A 17,902-nucleotide genomic window follows, 5' to 3' on the forward strand; every position below is an offset into this window, starting at 1 on the left:
TGATGTGGATGAACAGTCTCAGGAAAAATAGCCCTTGTGTTGATGTGGATGAACATTGTGAGGAACAACAGTTCTGTTGTTGATGTGGATGAACAGTCTCAGGAACAATAGCCTTGGTGTTGATGTGGATGAACTGTCTCAGGAACAATAGCCCTGGTGTTGATGTGGATGAACAGTGTCAGGAACAATAGTCCTGATGTTGATGTGGATGAACAGTCTCAGGAACAATAGTCCTGGTATTGATGTGGATGAACAGTCTCAGGAACAACAGCCCTTGTGTTGATGTGAATGAACAGTCTCAGGAACAATAGCTCTGGTGTTGATGTGGATGAACAGTCTCAGGAACAATAGCTCTGGTGTTGATGTGGATGAACAGTGTCAGGAACAATAGTTCTGTTGTTGATGTGGATGAACAGTCTCAGGAACAATAGCCCTTGAGTTGATGTGGATGAACAGTCTCAGGAACAATAGCCCTTGTGTTGATGTGGATGAACATTGTCAGGAACAATAGTTCTCATATTGATGTGGATGAACAGTCTCAGGAACAATAGCCCTTGTGTTGATGTGGATGAACATTGTCAGGAACAATAGTCCTGGTGTTGATGTGGATGAACAGTCTCAGGAACAATAGCCCTGGTGTTGATGTGGATGAACAGTCTCAGAAACAATAGCCTTGGTGTTGATGTGGATGAACAGTGTCAGGAACAATAGCCCTGGTGTTGATGTGGATGAACAGTCTCAGGAACAATAGCCTTGGTGTTGATGTGGATGAACAGTCTCCGCAACAATAGCCCTGGTGTTGATGTGGATGAAGAGTGTCAGGAACAATAGTCCTGGTGTTGATGTGGATGAACAGTCTCAGAAACAATAGTTCGGTGTTGATGTGGATGAACAGTCTCAGGAACAATAGCCTTGGTATTGATGTGGATGAACAGTCTCAGGAACAATAGCCCTGTTGTTGATGTGGATGAACAGTGTCAGGAACAATAGTCCTGGTGTTGATGTGGATGAACAGTCTCAGGAACAATAGTCCTGGTCTTGATGTGGATGAACAGTCTCAGGAACAACAGCCCTGGTGTTGATGTGGATAAACAGTCTCAGGAACAGTAGCGCTGGTGTTGATGTGGATGAACAGTCTCAGGAACAATAGCCCTGGTGTTGATGTAGATGAACAGTCTCAGGAACAATAGCTCTGGTGTTGATGTGGATGAACAGTCTCAGGAACAATAGCCCTGGTGTTGATGTAGATCAACAGGCCAAGGAACAATAGCGCTGGTGTTGATGTGGATGAACAGTCTCAGGAACAATAGCCCTGGTGTTGATGTGGATGAACAGTCTCAGGAACAATAGCTCTGGTGTTGATGTGGATGAACAGTGTCAGGAACAATAGTCCTGGTGTTGATGTGGATGAACAGTCTCAGGAACAATAGCCCTTCTGTTGATGTGGATGAACAGTCTCAGGAACAATAGCCTTGGTGTTGATGTGGATGAACAGTCTCAGCAAAAATAGCCCTGGTGTTGATGTGGATGAACAGTGTCAGGAACAATAGTCCTGATGTTGATGTGGATGAACAGTCTCAGGAACAATAGCTCTGGTGTTGATGTGGATGAACAGTCTCAGGAACAACAGCCCTTGTGTTGATGTGAATGAACAGTCTCAGGAACAATAGCTCTGGTGTTGATGTGGATGAACAGTCTCAGGAACAATAGCTCTGGTGTTGATGTGGATGAACAGTGTCAGGAACAATAGTTCTGTTGTTGATGTGGATGAACAGTCTCAGGAACAATAGCCCTTGAGTTGATGTGGATGAACAGTCTCAGGAACAATAGCCCTTGTGTTGATGTGGATGAACAGTCTCAGGAACAATAGCCCTTGTGTTGATGTGGATGAACATTGTCAGGAACAATAGTCCTGGTGTTGATGTGGATGAACAGTCTCAGAAACAATAGCCTTGGTGTTGATGTGGATGAACAGTGTCAGGAACAATAGCCCTGGTGTTGCTGTGGATGAACAGTCTCAGGAACAATAGCTCTGTTTATGATGTGGATGAACAGTCTCAGGGACAATAAACCTGATGTTGATGTGGATGAACAGTCTCAGGAACAATAGCCCTGGTGTTGATGTGGATGAACAGTGTCAGGAACAATAGTCCTGGTGTTGATGTGGATGAACAGTCTCAGGAACAATAGCACTGGTGTTGATGTGGATGAACATTCTCAGGAACAATAGCCTTGGTGTTGATGTGGATGAACAGTCTCAGGAACAATAGCCATGGTGTTGATGTGGATGAACAGTCTCAGGAACAACAGTCCTGGTGTTGATGTGGATGAACAGTCTCAGGAACAATAGTCCTGGTGTTGATGTGGATGAACAGTGTCAGGAACAATAGTCCTGGTGTTGATGTGGATGAACAGTCTCAGAAACAATAGTCCTGGTGTTGATGTGGATGAACAGTCTCAGGAACAATAGCCTTGGTGTTGATGTGGATGAACAATCTCAGGAACAATAGTCCTTTTGTTGATGTGGATGAACAGTGTCAGGAACAATAGTCCTGGTGTTGATGTGGATGAACAGTCTCAGGAACAAAAGCCCTGGTGTTGATGTGGATGAACAGTCACAGGAACAATAGCGCTGGTGTTGATGTGGATGAACAGTCTCAGGAACAATAGCCCTGGTGTTGATGTAGATGAACAGTCTCAGGAACAATAGCTCTGGTCTTGATGTGGATGAACAGTCTCAGGAACAATAGCCCTGGTGTTGATGTAGATGAACAGGCCTAGGAACAATAGCCCTGGTGTTGATGTGGATGAACAGTCCATGGAACAATAGCCCTGGTGTTCATGTGGATGAACAGTGTCAGGAACAATTGCCCTTGTGTTGATGTGGATGAATAGTCTCAGGAACAATAGCCCTTGTGTTGATGTGGATGAACATTGTCAGGAACAATAGTTCTCATATTGATGTGGATGAACAGTCTCAGGAACAATAGCCCTTGTGTTGATGTGGATGAACATTGTGAGGAACAACAGTTCTGTTGTTGATGTGGATGAACAGTCTCAGGAACAATAGCCTTGGTGTTGATGTGGATGAACAGTCTCAGGAACAATAGCCCTGGTGTTGATGTGGATGAACAGTGTCAGGAACAATAGTCCTGGTGTTGATGTGGATGAACAGTCTCAGGAACAATAGTCCTGGTGTTGATGTGGATGAACAGTCTCAGGAACAACAGCCCTGGTGTTGATGTGAATGAACAGTCTCAGGAACAATAGCTCTGGTGTTGATGTGGATGAACAGTCTCAGGAACAATAGCTCTGGTGTCGATGTGGATGAACAGTCTCAGGAACAATAGCTCTGGTTTTGATGTGGATGAACAGTCTCAGGAACAATAGCCCTGGTGTTGATGGAGATGAACAGTGTCAGGAACAATAGCTCTGGTGTTGATGTGGATGAACGGTGTCAGGAACAATAGCCCTGGTGTTGATGTAGATGAACAGTCTCAGGAACAATATCCCTGGTGTTGATGTGGATGAACAGTCTCAGGAACAATAGCCCTGGTGTTGATGTGGATGAACAGTGTCAGGAACAATTGCCCTTGTGTTGATGTGGATGAACAGTGTCAGGAACAATAGTTCTGTTGTTGATGTGGATGAACAGTCTCAGGAACAATAGCCCTTGAGTTGATGTGGATGAACAGTCTCAGGAACAATAGCCCTTGTGTTGATGTGGATGAACATTGTCAGGAACAATAGTTCTGTTGTTGATGTGGATGAACAGTCTCAGGAACAATAGCCCTTGAGTTGATGTGGATAAACATTGTCAGGAACAATAGCTCTGTTGTTGATGTGGATGAACAGTCTCAGGGACAATAAACCTGATGTTGATGTGGATGAACAGTCTCAGGAACAATAGCCCTGGTGTTGATGTGGATGAACAGTGTCAGGAACAATAGTCCTGGTGTTGATGTGGATGAACAGTCTCAGGAACAATAGCACTGGTGTTGATGTGGATGAACATTCTCAGGAACAATAGCCTTGGTGTTGATGTGGATGAACAGTCTCAGGAACAATAGCCATGGTGTTGATGTGGATGAACAGTCTCAGGAACAACAGTCCTGGTGTTGATGTGGATGAACAGTCTCAGGAACAATAGTCCTGTTGTTGATGTGGATGAACAGTCTCAGGAACAACAGCCCTGGTGTTGATGTGAATGAACAGTCTCAGGAACAATAGCTCTGGTGTTGATGTGGATGAACATTCTCAGGAACAATAGCTCTGGTGTTGATGTGGATGAACAGTCTCAGGAACAATAGCTCTGGTGTTGATGTGGATGAACAGTCTCAGGAACAATAGCCCTGGTGTTGATGAAGATGAACAGTCTCAGGAACAATAGCCTTGGTGTTGATGTGGATGAACAGTCTCAGGAACAATAGCCCTGGTGTTGATGTGGATGAACAGTGTCAGGAACAATAGTCCTGGTGTTGATGTGGATGAACAGTCTCAGGAACAACAGCCCTGGTGTTGATGTGGATGAACAGTCTCAGGAACAATAGCTCTGGTGTTGATGTGGATGAACAGTCTCAGGAACAATAGCTCTGGTGTTGATGTGGATGAACAGTCTCAGGAACAATAGCCCTGGTGTTGATGTAGATGAACAGTCTCAGGAACAATAGCTCTGGTGTTGATGTGGATGAACAGTCTCAGGAACAATAGCACTGGTGTTGATGTAGATGAACAGTCTCAGGAACAATAGCCCTGATGTTGATGTGGATGAACAGTCTCAGGAACAATAGCCCTGGTGTTCATGTGGATGAACAGTGTCAGGAACAATTGCCCTTGTGTTGATGTGGATGAACAGTGTCAGGAACAATAGTTCTGTTGTTGATGTGGATGAACAGTCTCAGGAACAATAGCCCTTGAGTTGATGTGGATGAACAGTCTCAGAAACAATAGCCCTTGTGTTGATGTGGATGAACATTGTCAGAAACAATAGCCCTTGTGTTGATGTGGATGAACTGTTTCAGGAACAATAGCCCTTGATTTGATGTGGATGAACAGTCTCAGGAACAATAGTCCTGGTGTTGATGTGGATGAACAGTCTCAGGAACAATAGTTCTGTTGTTGATGTGAATGAACAGTCTCAGGAACAATAGCCTTGGTGTTGATGTGGATGAACAGTCTCAGGAACTATAGCCCTGGTGTTGATGTGGATGAACAGTCTCAGGAACAATAGCTCTGGTGTTGATGTGGATGAACAGTCTCAGGAACAATAGCCCTGGTGTTGATGTAGATGAACAGTCTCAGGAAAAATAGCCTTGGTGTTGATGTGGATGAACAGTCTCAGGAACAATAGCCCTGGTGTTGATGTGGATGAACAGTGTCAGGAACAATAGTCCTGGTGTTGATGTGGATGAACAGTCTCAGGAACAACAGCCCTGGTGTTGATGTGGATGAACAGTCTCAGGAACAATAGCTCTGGTGTTGATGTGGATGAACAGTCTCAGGAACAATAGCTCTGGTGTTGATGTGGATGAACAGTCTCAGGAACAATAGCCCTGGTGTTGATGTAGATGAACAGTCTCAGGAACAATAGCTCTGGTGTTGATGTGGATGAACAGTCTCAGGAACAATAGCACTGGTGTTGATGTAGATGAACAGTCTCAGGAACAATAGCCCTGGTGTTGATGTGGATGAACAGTCTCAGGAACAATAGCCCTGGTGTTCATGTGGATGAACAGTGTCAGGAACAATTGCCCTTGTGTTGATGTGGATGAACAGTGTCAGGAACAATAGTTCTGTTGTTGATGTGGATGAACAGTCTCAGGAACAATAGCCCTTGAGTTGATGTGGATGAACAGTCTCAGAAACAATAGCCCTTGTGTTGATGTGGATGAACATTGTCAGAAACAATAGCCCTTGTGTTGATGTGGATGAACTGTTTCAGGAACAATAGCCCTTGATTTGATGTGGATGAACAGTCTCAGGAACAATAGTCCTGGTGTTGATGTGGATGAACAGTCTCAGGAACAACAGTTCTGTTGTTGATGTGAATGAACAGTCTCAGGAACAATAGCCTTGGTGTTGATGTGGATGAACAGTCTCAGGAACAATAGCCCTGGTGTTGATGTGGATGAACAGTGTCAGGAACAATAATCCTGGTGTTGATGTGGATGAACAGTCTCAGGAACAATAGTCCTGGTGTTGATGTGGATGAACAGTCTCAGGAACAACAGCCCTGGTGTTGATGTGAATGAACAGTCTCAGGAACAATAGCTCTGGTGTTGATGTGGATGAACAGTCTCAGGAACAATAGCTCTGGTGTTGATGTGGATGAACAGTCTCAGGAACAATAGCCCTGGTGTTGATGTGGATGAACAGTCTCAGGAACAATAGTCCTTGTTCTAATGTGGATGAACAGTCTCAGGAACAATAGCTCTGGTGTTGATGTGGATGAACAGTCTCAGGAACAATAGCCCTGGTGTTGATGTGGATGAACAGTGTCAGGAACAATCCTCCTGGTGTTGATGTGGATGAACAGTCTCAGGAACAATAGTCCTGGTGTTGATGTGGATGAACATTGTGAGGAACAATAGCCCTTGTGTTGATGTGGATGAACAGTCTCAGGAACAATAGCCCTTGAGTTGATGTGGATGAACAGTCTCAGGAACAATAGCCCTTGTGTTGATGTGGATGAATATTGTCAGGAACAATAGTCCTGGTGTTGATGTGGATGAACAGTCTCAGGAACAATAGTCCTGGTGTTGATGTAGATGAACAGTCTCAGGAACAATAGTTCTGTTGTTGATGTGGATGAACAGTATCAGGAACAGTAGCCTTGGTGTTGATGTGGATGAACGGTCTCAGGAACAATAGCCCTGGTGTTGATGTGGATGAACAGAGTCAGAAACAATAGTCCTGGTGTTGATGTGGATGAACAGTCTCAGGAACAACAGTCCTGGTGTTGATGTGGATGAACAGTCTCAGGAACAACAGCCCTGGTGTTGATGTGAATGAACAGCCTCCGGAACAATAGCTCTGGTGTTGATGTGGATGAACAGTCTCAGGAACAATAGCTCTGGTGTTGATGTGGATGAACAGTCTCAGGAACAATAGTCCTGGTGTTGATGTGGATGAACAGTCTCAGGAACAATAGTCCTTGTTCTAATGTGGATGAACTGTCTCAGGAACAATAGCCCTTGTGTTGATGTGGATGAACAGTCTCAGGAACAATATTCCTTGTTCTAATGTGGATGAACAGTCTCAGGAACAATAGCTCTGGTGTTGATGTGGATGAACAGTCTCAGGAACAATAGCCCTGGTGTTGATGTGGATGAAGAGTGTCAGGAACAATCCTCCTGGTGTTGATGTGGATGAACAGTCTCAGGAACAATAGTCCTGGTGTTGATGTGGATGAACATTGTGAGGAACAATAGCCCTTGTGTTGATGTGGATGAACAGTCTCAGGAACAATAGCCCTTGTGTTGATGTGGATGAATATTGTCAGGAACAATAGTCCTGGTGTTGATGTGGATGAACAGTCTCAGGAACAATAGTCCTGGTGTTGATGTAGATGAACAGTCTCAGGAACAATAGTTCTGTTGTTGATGTGGATGAACAGTCTCAGGAACAGTAGCCTTTGTGTTGATGTGGATGAACAGTCTCAGGAGCAATAGCCCTGGTGTTGATGTGGATGAACAGAGTCAGAAACAATAGTCCTGGTGTTGATGTGGATGAACAGTCTCAGGAACAACAGTCCTGGTGTTGATGTGGATGAACAGTCTCAGGAACAACAGCCCTGGTGTTGATGTGAATGAACAGTCTCCGGAACAATAGCTCTGGTGTTGATGTGGATGAACAGTCTCAGGAACAATAGCTCTGGTGTTGATGTGGATGAACAGTCTCAGGAACAATAGTGCTGGTGTTGATGTGGATGAACAGTCTCAGGAACAATAGCTCTGGTGTTGATGTGGATGAACAGTCTCAGGAACAATAGTCCTGGTGTTGATGTGGATGAACAGTCTCAGGAACAATAGTCCTGGTGTTGATGTGGATGAACAGTCTCAGGAACAATAGTCCTTGTTCTAATGTGGATGAACAGTCTCAGGAACAATAGCTCTGGTGTTGATGTGGATGAACAGTCTCAGGAACAATAGCCCTGGTGTTGATGTGGATGAACAGTCTCAGGAACAATAGTCCTTGTTCTAATGTGGATGAACAGTCTCAGGAACAATAGCTCTGGTGTTGATGTGGATGAACAGTCTCAGGAACAACAGCCCTGGTGTTGATGTGGATGAACAGTGTCAGGAACAATCCTCCTGGTGTTGATGTGGATGAACAGTCTCAGGAACAATAGTCCTGGTGTTGATGTGGATGAACAGTCTCAGGAACAATAGTCCTGGTGTTGATGTAGATGAACAGTCTCAGGAACAATAGTTCTGTTGTTGATGTGGATGAACAGTCTCAGGAACTGTAGCCTTGGTGTTGATGTGGATGAACAGTCTCAGGAACAATAGCCCTGATGTTGATGTGGATGAACAGAGTCAGAAACAATAGTCCTGGTGTTGATGTGGATGAACAGTCTCAGGAACAACAGTCCTGGTGTTGATGTGGATGAACAGTCTCAGGAACAATCCTCCTGGTGTTGATGTGGATGAACAGTCTCAGGAACAATAGTCCTGGTGTTGATGTGGATGAACATTGTGAGGAACAATAGCCCTTGTGTTGATGTGGATGAACAGTCTCAGGAACAATAGCCCTTGAGTTGATGTGGATGAACAGTCTCAGGAACAATAGCCCTTGTGTTGATGTGGATGAATATTGTCAGGAACAATAGCCCTGGTGTTGATGTGGATGAACAGTCTCAGGAACAATAGCCCTGGTGTTCATGTGGATGAACGGTGTCAGGAACAATTGCCCTTGTGTTGATGTGGATGAACAGTGTCAGGAACAATAGTTCTGTTGTTGATGTGGATGAACAGTCTCAGGAACAATAGCGCTTGAGTTGATGTGGATGAACAGTCTCAGGAGCAATAGCCCTGGTGTTGATGTGGATGAACAGAGTCAGAAACAATAGTCCTGGTGTTGATGTGGATGAACAGTCTCAGGAACAACAGTCCTGGTGTTGATGTGGATGAACAGTCTCAGGAACAACAGCCCTGGTGTTGATGTGAATGAACAGTCTCCGGAACAATAGCTTTGTTGTTGATGTGGATGAACAGTCTCAGGAACAATAGCTCTGGTGTTGATGTGGATGAACAGTCTCAGGAACAATAGTGCTGGTGTTGATGTGGATGAACAGTCTCAGGAACAATAGCTCTGGTGTTGATGTGGATGAACAGTCTCAGGAACAATAGTCCTGGTGTTGATGTGGATGAACAGTCTCAGGAACAATAGTCCTGGTGTTGATGTGGATGAACAGTCTCAGGAACAATAGTCCTTGTTCTAATGTGGATGAACAGTCTCAGGAACAATAGCTCTGGTGTTGATGTGGATGAACAGTCTCAGGAACAATAGCCCTGGTGTTGATGTGGATGAACAGTCTCAGGAACAATAGTCCTTGTTCTAATGTGGATGAACAGTCTCAGGAACAATAGCTCTGGTGTTGATGTGGATGAACAGTCTCAGGAACAACAGCCCTGGTGTTGATGTGGATGAACAGTGTCAGGAACAATCCTCCTGGTGTTGATGTGGATGAACAGTCTCAGGAACAATAGTCCTGGTGTTGATGTGGATGAACAGTCTCAGGAACAATAGTCCTGGTGTTGATGTAGATGAACAGTCTCAGGAACAATAGTTCTGTTGTTGATGTGGATGAACAGTCTCAGGAACTGTAGCCTTGGTGTTGATGTGGATGAACAGTCTCAGGAACAATAGCCCTGATGTTGATGTGGATGAACAGAGTCAGAAACAATAGTCCTGGTGTTGATGTGGATGAACAGTCTCAGGAACAACAGTCCTGGTGTTGATGTGGATGAACAGTCTCAGGAACAATCCTCCTGGTGTTGATGTGGATGAACAGTCTCAGGAACAATAGTCCTGGTGTTGATGTGGATGAACATTGTGAGGAACAATAGCCCTTGTGTTGATGTGGATGAACAGTCTCAGGAACAATAGCCCTTGAGTTGATGTGGATGAACAGTCTCAGGAACAATAGCCCTTGTGTTGATGTGGATGAATATTGTCAGGAACAATAGCCCTGGTGTTGATGTGGATGAACAGTCTCAGGAACAATAGCCCTGGTGTTCATGTGGATGAACGGTGTCAGGAACAATTGCCCTTGTGTTGATGTGGATGAACAGTGTCAGGAACAATAGTTCTGTTGTTGATGTGGATGAACAGTCTCAGGAACAATAGCGCTTGAGTTGATGTGGATGAACAGTCTCAGAAACAATAGCCCTTGTGTTGATGTGGATGAACATTGTCAGAAACAATATCCCTTGTGTTGATGTGGATGAACAGTCTCAGGAACAATAGCCCTTGATTTGATGTGGATGAACAGTCTCAGGAACAATAGTCCTGGTGTTGATGTGGATGAACAGTCTCAGGAACAATAGTTATGTTGTTGATGTGGATGAACAGTCTCAGGAACAATAGCCTTGGTGTTGATGTGGATGAACAGTCTCACAAACAATAGCCCTGGTGTTGATGTGGATGAACAGTCTCAGGAACAATAGTCCTTGTTCTAATGTGGATGAACAGTCTCAGGAACAATAGCTCTGGTGTTGATGTGGATGAACAGTCTCAGGAACAACAGCCCTGGTGTTGATGTGGATGAACAGTGTCAGTAACAATCCTCCTGGTGTTGATGTGGATGAACAGTCTCAGGAACAATAGTCCTTGTTCTAATGTGGATGAACAGTCTCAGGAACAATAGCTCTGGTGTTGATGTGGATGAACAGTCTCAGGAACAATAGCTCTGGTGTTGATGTGGATGAACAGTCTCAGGAACAATAGCTCTGGTGTTGATGTGGATGAACAGTCTCAGGAACAATAGCCCTGGTGTTGATGTGGATGAACAGTCTCAGGAACAATAGATCTGGTGTTGATGTGGATGAACAGTCTCAGGAACAAAAGCTCTGGTGTTGATGTGGATGAACAGTCTCAGGATCAATAGCCCTGGTGTTGATGTACATGAACAGTCTCAGGAACAATAGCTCTGTTGTTGATGTGGATGAACAGACTCAGGAACAATAACCCTGGTGTTGATGTAGATGAACAGTCTCAGGAACAATATCCCTGGTGTTGATGTGGATGAACAATGTCAGGAACAATAGTTCTGTTGCTGATGTGGATGAACAGTCTCAGGAACAATAGCCCTTGAGTTGATGTGGATGAAGAGTCTCAGGAACAATAGCCCTTGTGTTGATGTGGATGAACATTGTCAGGAACAATAGTTCTGTTGTTGATGTGGATGAACAGTCTCAGGAACAATGGCCCTGGTGTTGATGTGGATGAACAGTGTCAGGAATAATAGCACTAGTGTTGATGTGGATGAACAGTCTCAGGAACAATAGCCCTGGTGTTGATGTGGATAAATATTGTCAGGAACAATAGCTCTGTTGTTGATGTGGATGAACAGTCTCAGGAACAATAGCCCTTGTGTTGATGTGGATGAACAGTGTCATGAACAATAGTCCTGTTGTTGATGTGGATGAACAGTCTCAGGAAAAAAAGCCCTTGTGTTGATGTGGATGAACAGTCTCAGGAACAATAGCCCTTGTGTTGATGTGCATGAACATTGTCAGGAACAATAGTTCTGTTGTTGATGTGGATGAACAGTCTCAGGAACAATAGCCCTTGAGTTGATGTGGATGAACAGTGTCAGGAACAATCGTACTGTTGTTGATGTGGATGAACAGTCTCAGGAACAAAAGCCCTGGTTTTGATGTGGATGAACAGTCTCAGGAATAATAGCCCTGGTATTGATGTGGTTGAACAGTCTCAGGAACAATAGCCCTTGTGTTGATGTGGATGAACAGTCTCAGGAACAGTAGCTCTGGTGGTGATGTGGATAAACATTGTCAGGAACAATAGTCCTGTTGTTGATGTGGATGAACTGTCTCAGGAACAATAGCCCTGGTGTTGATGTGGATGAACAGTCTCAGGAACAAAAGCCCTGGTGTTGATGTGGATGAACAGTCTCAGGAACAAAAGCCCTGGTGTTGATGTGGATGAACAGTCTCAGGAACAATAGCCCTGGTGTTGATGTTGATGAACAGTGTCAGGAACTATAGCCCTGGTGTTGATGTGGATGAACAGTGTCAGGAACAATAGTCCTGTTGTTGATGTGGATGAACTGTCTCAGGAACAATAGCACTGGTGTTGATGTGGATGAGCAGTGTCAGGAACAAAAGCCCTGGCGTTGATGTGGATGAACAGTCTCAGGAACAATAAACCTCGTGTTGAAGTGGATGAACAGTCTCAGGAACAATAGCCTTGGTGTTGATGTGGATCAACAGTGTCAGGAACAAAAGTCCTGGTGTTGATGTGGATGAACAGTCTCAGGAACAATAGTCCTGGTGTTGATGTGGATGAACAGTCTCAGGAACAACAGCCCTGGTGTTGATGTGAATGAACAGTCTCAGGAACAATAGCTCTGGTGTTGATGTGTATGAACAGTCTCAGGAACAATAGCTCTGGTGTTGATGTGGATGAACAGTCTCAGGAACAATAGTCCTGGTGTTGATGTGGAATGAACAGTCTCAGGAACAATAGTCCTGGTGTTGATGTGGATGAACATTGTCAGGAACAATAGCCCTTGTGTTGATGTGGATGAACAGTCTCAGGAACAATAGTCCTGGTGTTGATGTAGATGAACAGTCTCAGGAACAATAGTTCTGTTGTTGATGTGGATGAACAGTCTCAGGAACTGTAGCCTTGGTGTTGATGTGGATGAACAGTCTCAGGAACAATAGCCCTGATGTTGATGTGGATGAACAGAGTCAGAAACAATAGTCCTGGTGTTGATGTGGATGAACAGTCTCAGGAACAACAGTCCTGGTGTTGATGTGGATGAACAGTCTCAGGAACAATCCTCCTGGTGTTGATGTGGATGAACAGTCTCAGGAACAATAGTCCTGGTGTTGATGTGGATGAACATTGTGAGGAACAATAGCCCTTGTGTTGATGTGGATGAACAGTCTCAGGAACAATAGCCCTTGAGTTGATGTGGATGAACAGTCTCAGGAACAATAGCCCTTGTGTTGATGTGGATGAATATTGTCAGGAACAATAGCCCTGGTGTTGATGTGGATGAACAGTCTCAGGAACAATAGCCCTGGTGTTCATGTGGATGAACGGTGTCAGGAACAATTGCCCTTGTGTTGATGTGGATGAACAGTGTCAGGAACAATAGTTCTGTTGTTGATGTGGATGAACAGTCTCAGGAACAATAGCGCTTGAGTTGATGTGGATGAACAGTCTCAGAAACAATAGCCCTTGTGTTGATGTGGATGAACATTGTCAGAAACAATATCCCTTGTGTTGATGTGGATGAACAGTCTCAGGAACAATAGCCCTTGATTTGATGTGGATGAACAGTCTCAGGAACAATAGTCCTGGTGTTGATGTGGATGAACAGTCTCAGGAACAATAGTTATGTTGTTGATGTGGATGAACAGTCTCAGGAACAATAGCCTTGGTGTTGATGTGGATGAACAGTCTCACAAACAATAGCCCTGGTGTTGATGTGGATGAACAGTCTCAGGAACAATAGTCCTTGTTCTAATGTGGATGAACAGTCTCAGGAACAATAGCTCTGGTGTTGATGTGGATGAACAGTCTCAGGAACAACAGCCCTGGTGTTGATGTGGATGAACAGTGTCAGTAACAATCCTCCTGGTGTTGATGTGGATGAACAGTCTCAGGAACAATAGTCCTTGTTCTAATGTGGATGAACAGTCTCAGGAACAATAGCTCTGGTGTTGATGTGGATGAACAGTCTCAGGAACAATAGCTCTGGTGTTGATGTGGATGAACAGTCTCAGGAACAATAGCTCTGGTGTTGATGTGGATGAACAGTCTCAGGAACAATAGCCCTGGTGTTGATGTGGATGAACAGTCTCAGGAACAATAGATCTGGTGTTGATGTGGATGAACAGTCTCAGGAACAAAAGCTCTGGTGTTGATGTGGATGAACAGTCTCAGGATCAATAGCCCTGGTGTTGATGTACATGAACAGTCTCAGGAACAATAGCTCTGTTGTTGATGTGGATGAACAGACTCAGGAACAATAACCCTGGTGTTGATGTAGATGAACAGTCTCAGGAACAATATCCCTGGTGTTGATGTGGATGAACAATGTCAGGAACAATAGTTCTGTTGCTGATGTGGATGAACAGTCTCAGGAACAATAGCCCTTGAGTTGATGTGGATGAAGAGTCTCAGGAACAATAGCCCTTGTGTTGATGTGGATGAACATTGTCAGGAACAATAGTTCTGTTGTTGATGTGGATGAACAGTCTCAGGAACAATGGCCCTGGTGTTGATGTGGATGAACAGTGTCAGGAATAATAGCACTAGTGTTGATGTGGATGAACAGTCTCAGGAACAATAGCCCTGGTGTTGATGTGGATAAATATTGTCAGGAACAATAGCTCTGTTGTTGATGTGGATGAACAGTCTCAGGAACAATAGCCCTTGTGTTGATGTGGATGAACAGTGTCATGAACAATAGTCCTGTTGTTGATGTGGATGAACAGTCTCAGGAAAAAAAGCCCTTGTGTTGATGTGGATGAACAGTCTCAGGAACAATAGCCCTTGTGTTGATGTGCATGAACATTGTCAGGAACAATAGTTCTGTTGTTGATGTGGATGAACAGTCTCAGGAACAATAGCCCTTGAGTTGATGTGGATGAACAGTGTCAGGAACAATCGTACTGTTGTTGATGTGGATGAACAGTCTCAGGAACAAAAGCCCTGGTTTTGATGTGGATGAACAGTCTCAGGAATAATAGCCCTGGTATTGATGTGGTTGAACAGTCTCAGGAACAATAGCCCTTGTGTTGATGTGGATGAACAGTCTCAGGAACAGTAGCTCTGGTGGTGATGTGGATAAACATTGTCAGGAACAATAGTCCTGTTGTTGATGTGGATGAACTGTCTCAGGAACAATAGCCCTGGTGTTGATGTGGATGAACAGTCTCAGGAACAAAAGCCCTGGTGTTGATGTGGATGAACAGTCTCAGGAACAAAAGCCCTGGTGTTGATGTGGATGAACAGTCTCAGGAACAATAGCCCTGGTGTTGATGTTGATGAACAGTGTCAGGAACTATAGCCCTGGTGTTGATGTGGATGAACAGTGTCAGGAACAATAGTCCTGTTGTTGATGTGGATGAACTGTCTCAGGAACAATAGCACTGGTGTTGATGTGGATGAGCAGTGTCAGGAACAAAAGCCCTGGCGTTGATGTGGATGAACAGTCTCAGGAACAATAAACCTCGTGTTGAAGTGGATGAACAGTCTCAGGAACAATAGCCTTGGTGTTGATGTGGATCAACAGTGTCAGGAACAAAAGTCCTGGTGTTGATGTGGATGAACAGTCTCAGGAACAATAGTCCTGGTGTTGATGTGGATGAACAGTCTCAGGAACAACAGCCCTGGTGTTGATGTGAATGAACAGTCTCAGGAACAATAGCTCTGGTGTTGATGTGTATGAACAGTCTCAGGAACAATAGCTCTGGTGTTGATGTGGATGAACAGTCTCAGGAACAATAGTCCTGGTGTTGATGTGGAATGAACAGTCTCAGGAACAATAGTCCTGGTGTTGATGTGGATGAACATTGTCAGGAACAATAGCCCTTGTGTTGATGTGGATGAACAGTCTCAGGAACAATAGCCCTTGAGTTGATGTGGATGAACAGTCTCAGGAACAGTAGCCTTGGTGTTGATGTGGATGAACAGTCTCAGGAACAATAGCCCTGGTGTTGATGTGGATGAACAGTCTCAGGAACAATAGTCCTGGTGTTGATGTGGATGAACTGTCTCAGGAACAATAGTCCTGGTGTTGATGTGGATGAACAGTCTCAGGAACAATAGCCCTGGTGTTGATGTGAATGAACAGTCTCAGGAACAATAGCTCTGGTGTTGATGTGGATGAACAGTCTCAGGAACAATAGCTCTGGTGTTGATGTGGATGAACAGTCTCAGGAACAATAGCTCTGGTGTTGATGTGGATGAACAGTCTCAGGAACAATAGCCCTGGTGTTGATGTGGATGAACAGTCTCAGGAACAATAGTCCTGGTATTGATGTGGATGAACAGTCTCAGGAAAAATAGCCCTGGTGTTGATGTGGATGAACAGTCTCAGGAACAATAGCCCTGGTGTTGATGTGGATGAACAGTGTCAGGAACAATAGTCCTGGTGTTGATGTGGATGAACAGTCTCAGGAACAATAGTCCTGGTGTTGATGTGGATGAACAGTCTCAGGAACAACAGCCCTGGTGTTGATGTGAATGAACAGTCTCAGGAACAGTAGCTCTGGTGTTGATGTGGATGAACAGTCGCAGGAACAATAGTCCTGGTGTTGATGTGGATGAACAGTCTCAGGAACAGTAGCTCTGGTGTTGATGTGGATGAACAGTCTCAGGAACAATAGCCCTGGTGTTGATGTGGATGAACAGTCTCAGGAACAGTAGCTCTGGTGTTGATGTGGATGAACAGTCTCAGGAACAATAGCTCTGGTGTTGATGTGGATGAACAGTCTCAGGATCAATAGCCCTGGTGTTGATGTACATGAACAGTCTCAGGAACAATAGCTCTGTTGTTGATGTGGATGAACAGACTCAGGAACAATAACCCTGGTGTTGATGTAGATGAACAGTCTCAGGAACAATAGCCCTGGTGTTGATGTGGATGAACAGTCTCAGGAACAACAGCCCTGGTGTTGATGTGGATGAACAGTGTCAGGAACAATTGACCTTGTGTTGATGTGGATGAACAATGTCAGGAACAATAGTTCTGTTGTTGATGTGGATGAACAGTCTCAGGAACAATAGCCCTTGAGTTGATGTGGATGAAGAGTTTCAGGAACAATAGCCCTTGTGTTGATGTGGATGAGCATTGTCAGGAACAATAGTTCTGTTGTTGATGTGGAAGAACAGTCTCAGGAACAATGGCCCTGGTGTTGATGTGGATGAACTTTGTCAGGAATAATAGCACTGGTGTTGATGTGGATGAACAGTCTCAGGAACAATAGCCCTGGTGTTGATGTGGATAAATATTGTCAGGAACAATAGCTCTGTTGTTGATGTGGATGAACAGTCTCAGGAACAATAGCCCTTGTGTTGATGTGGATGAACAGTGTCATGAACAATAGTCCTATTGTTGATGTGGATGAACAGTCTCAGGAACAAAAGCCCTTGTGTTGATGTGGATGAACAGTCTCAGGAACAATAGCCCTTGTGTTGATGTGCATGAACATTGTCAGGAACAATAGTTCTGTTGTTGATGTGGATGAACAGTCTCAGGAACAATGGCCCTTGAGTTGATGTGGATGAACAGTGTCAGGAACAATAGTCCTGTTGTTGATTAGATTAGATTAGAGATACAGCACTGAAACAGGCCCTTCGGCCCACCGAGTCTGTGCCGACCATCAACCACCCATTTATACTAATCCTACACGAATCCCATATTCCTACCAAACATCCCCACCTGTCCCTATATTTCCCTACCACCCACCCATACTAGTGACAATTTATAATGGCCAATTTACCTATCAACCTGCAAGTCTTTTGGCTTGTGGGAGGAAACCGGAGCACCCGGAGAAAACCCACGCAGACACAGGGAGAACTTGCAAACTCCACACAGGCAGTACCCGGAATCGAACCCGGGTCCCTGGAGCTGTGAGGCTGCAGTGCTAACCACTGCGCCACTGTGCCGCCCACCCTGTGGATGAACAGTCTCAGG

This window comes from Heterodontus francisci, chromosome 29 (assembly GCF_036365525.1).
Source record: "Heterodontus francisci isolate sHetFra1 chromosome 29, sHetFra1.hap1, whole genome shotgun sequence".
Classification (NCBI taxonomy): Eukaryota; Metazoa; Chordata; class Chondrichthyes; order Heterodontiformes; family Heterodontidae; genus Heterodontus; species Heterodontus francisci.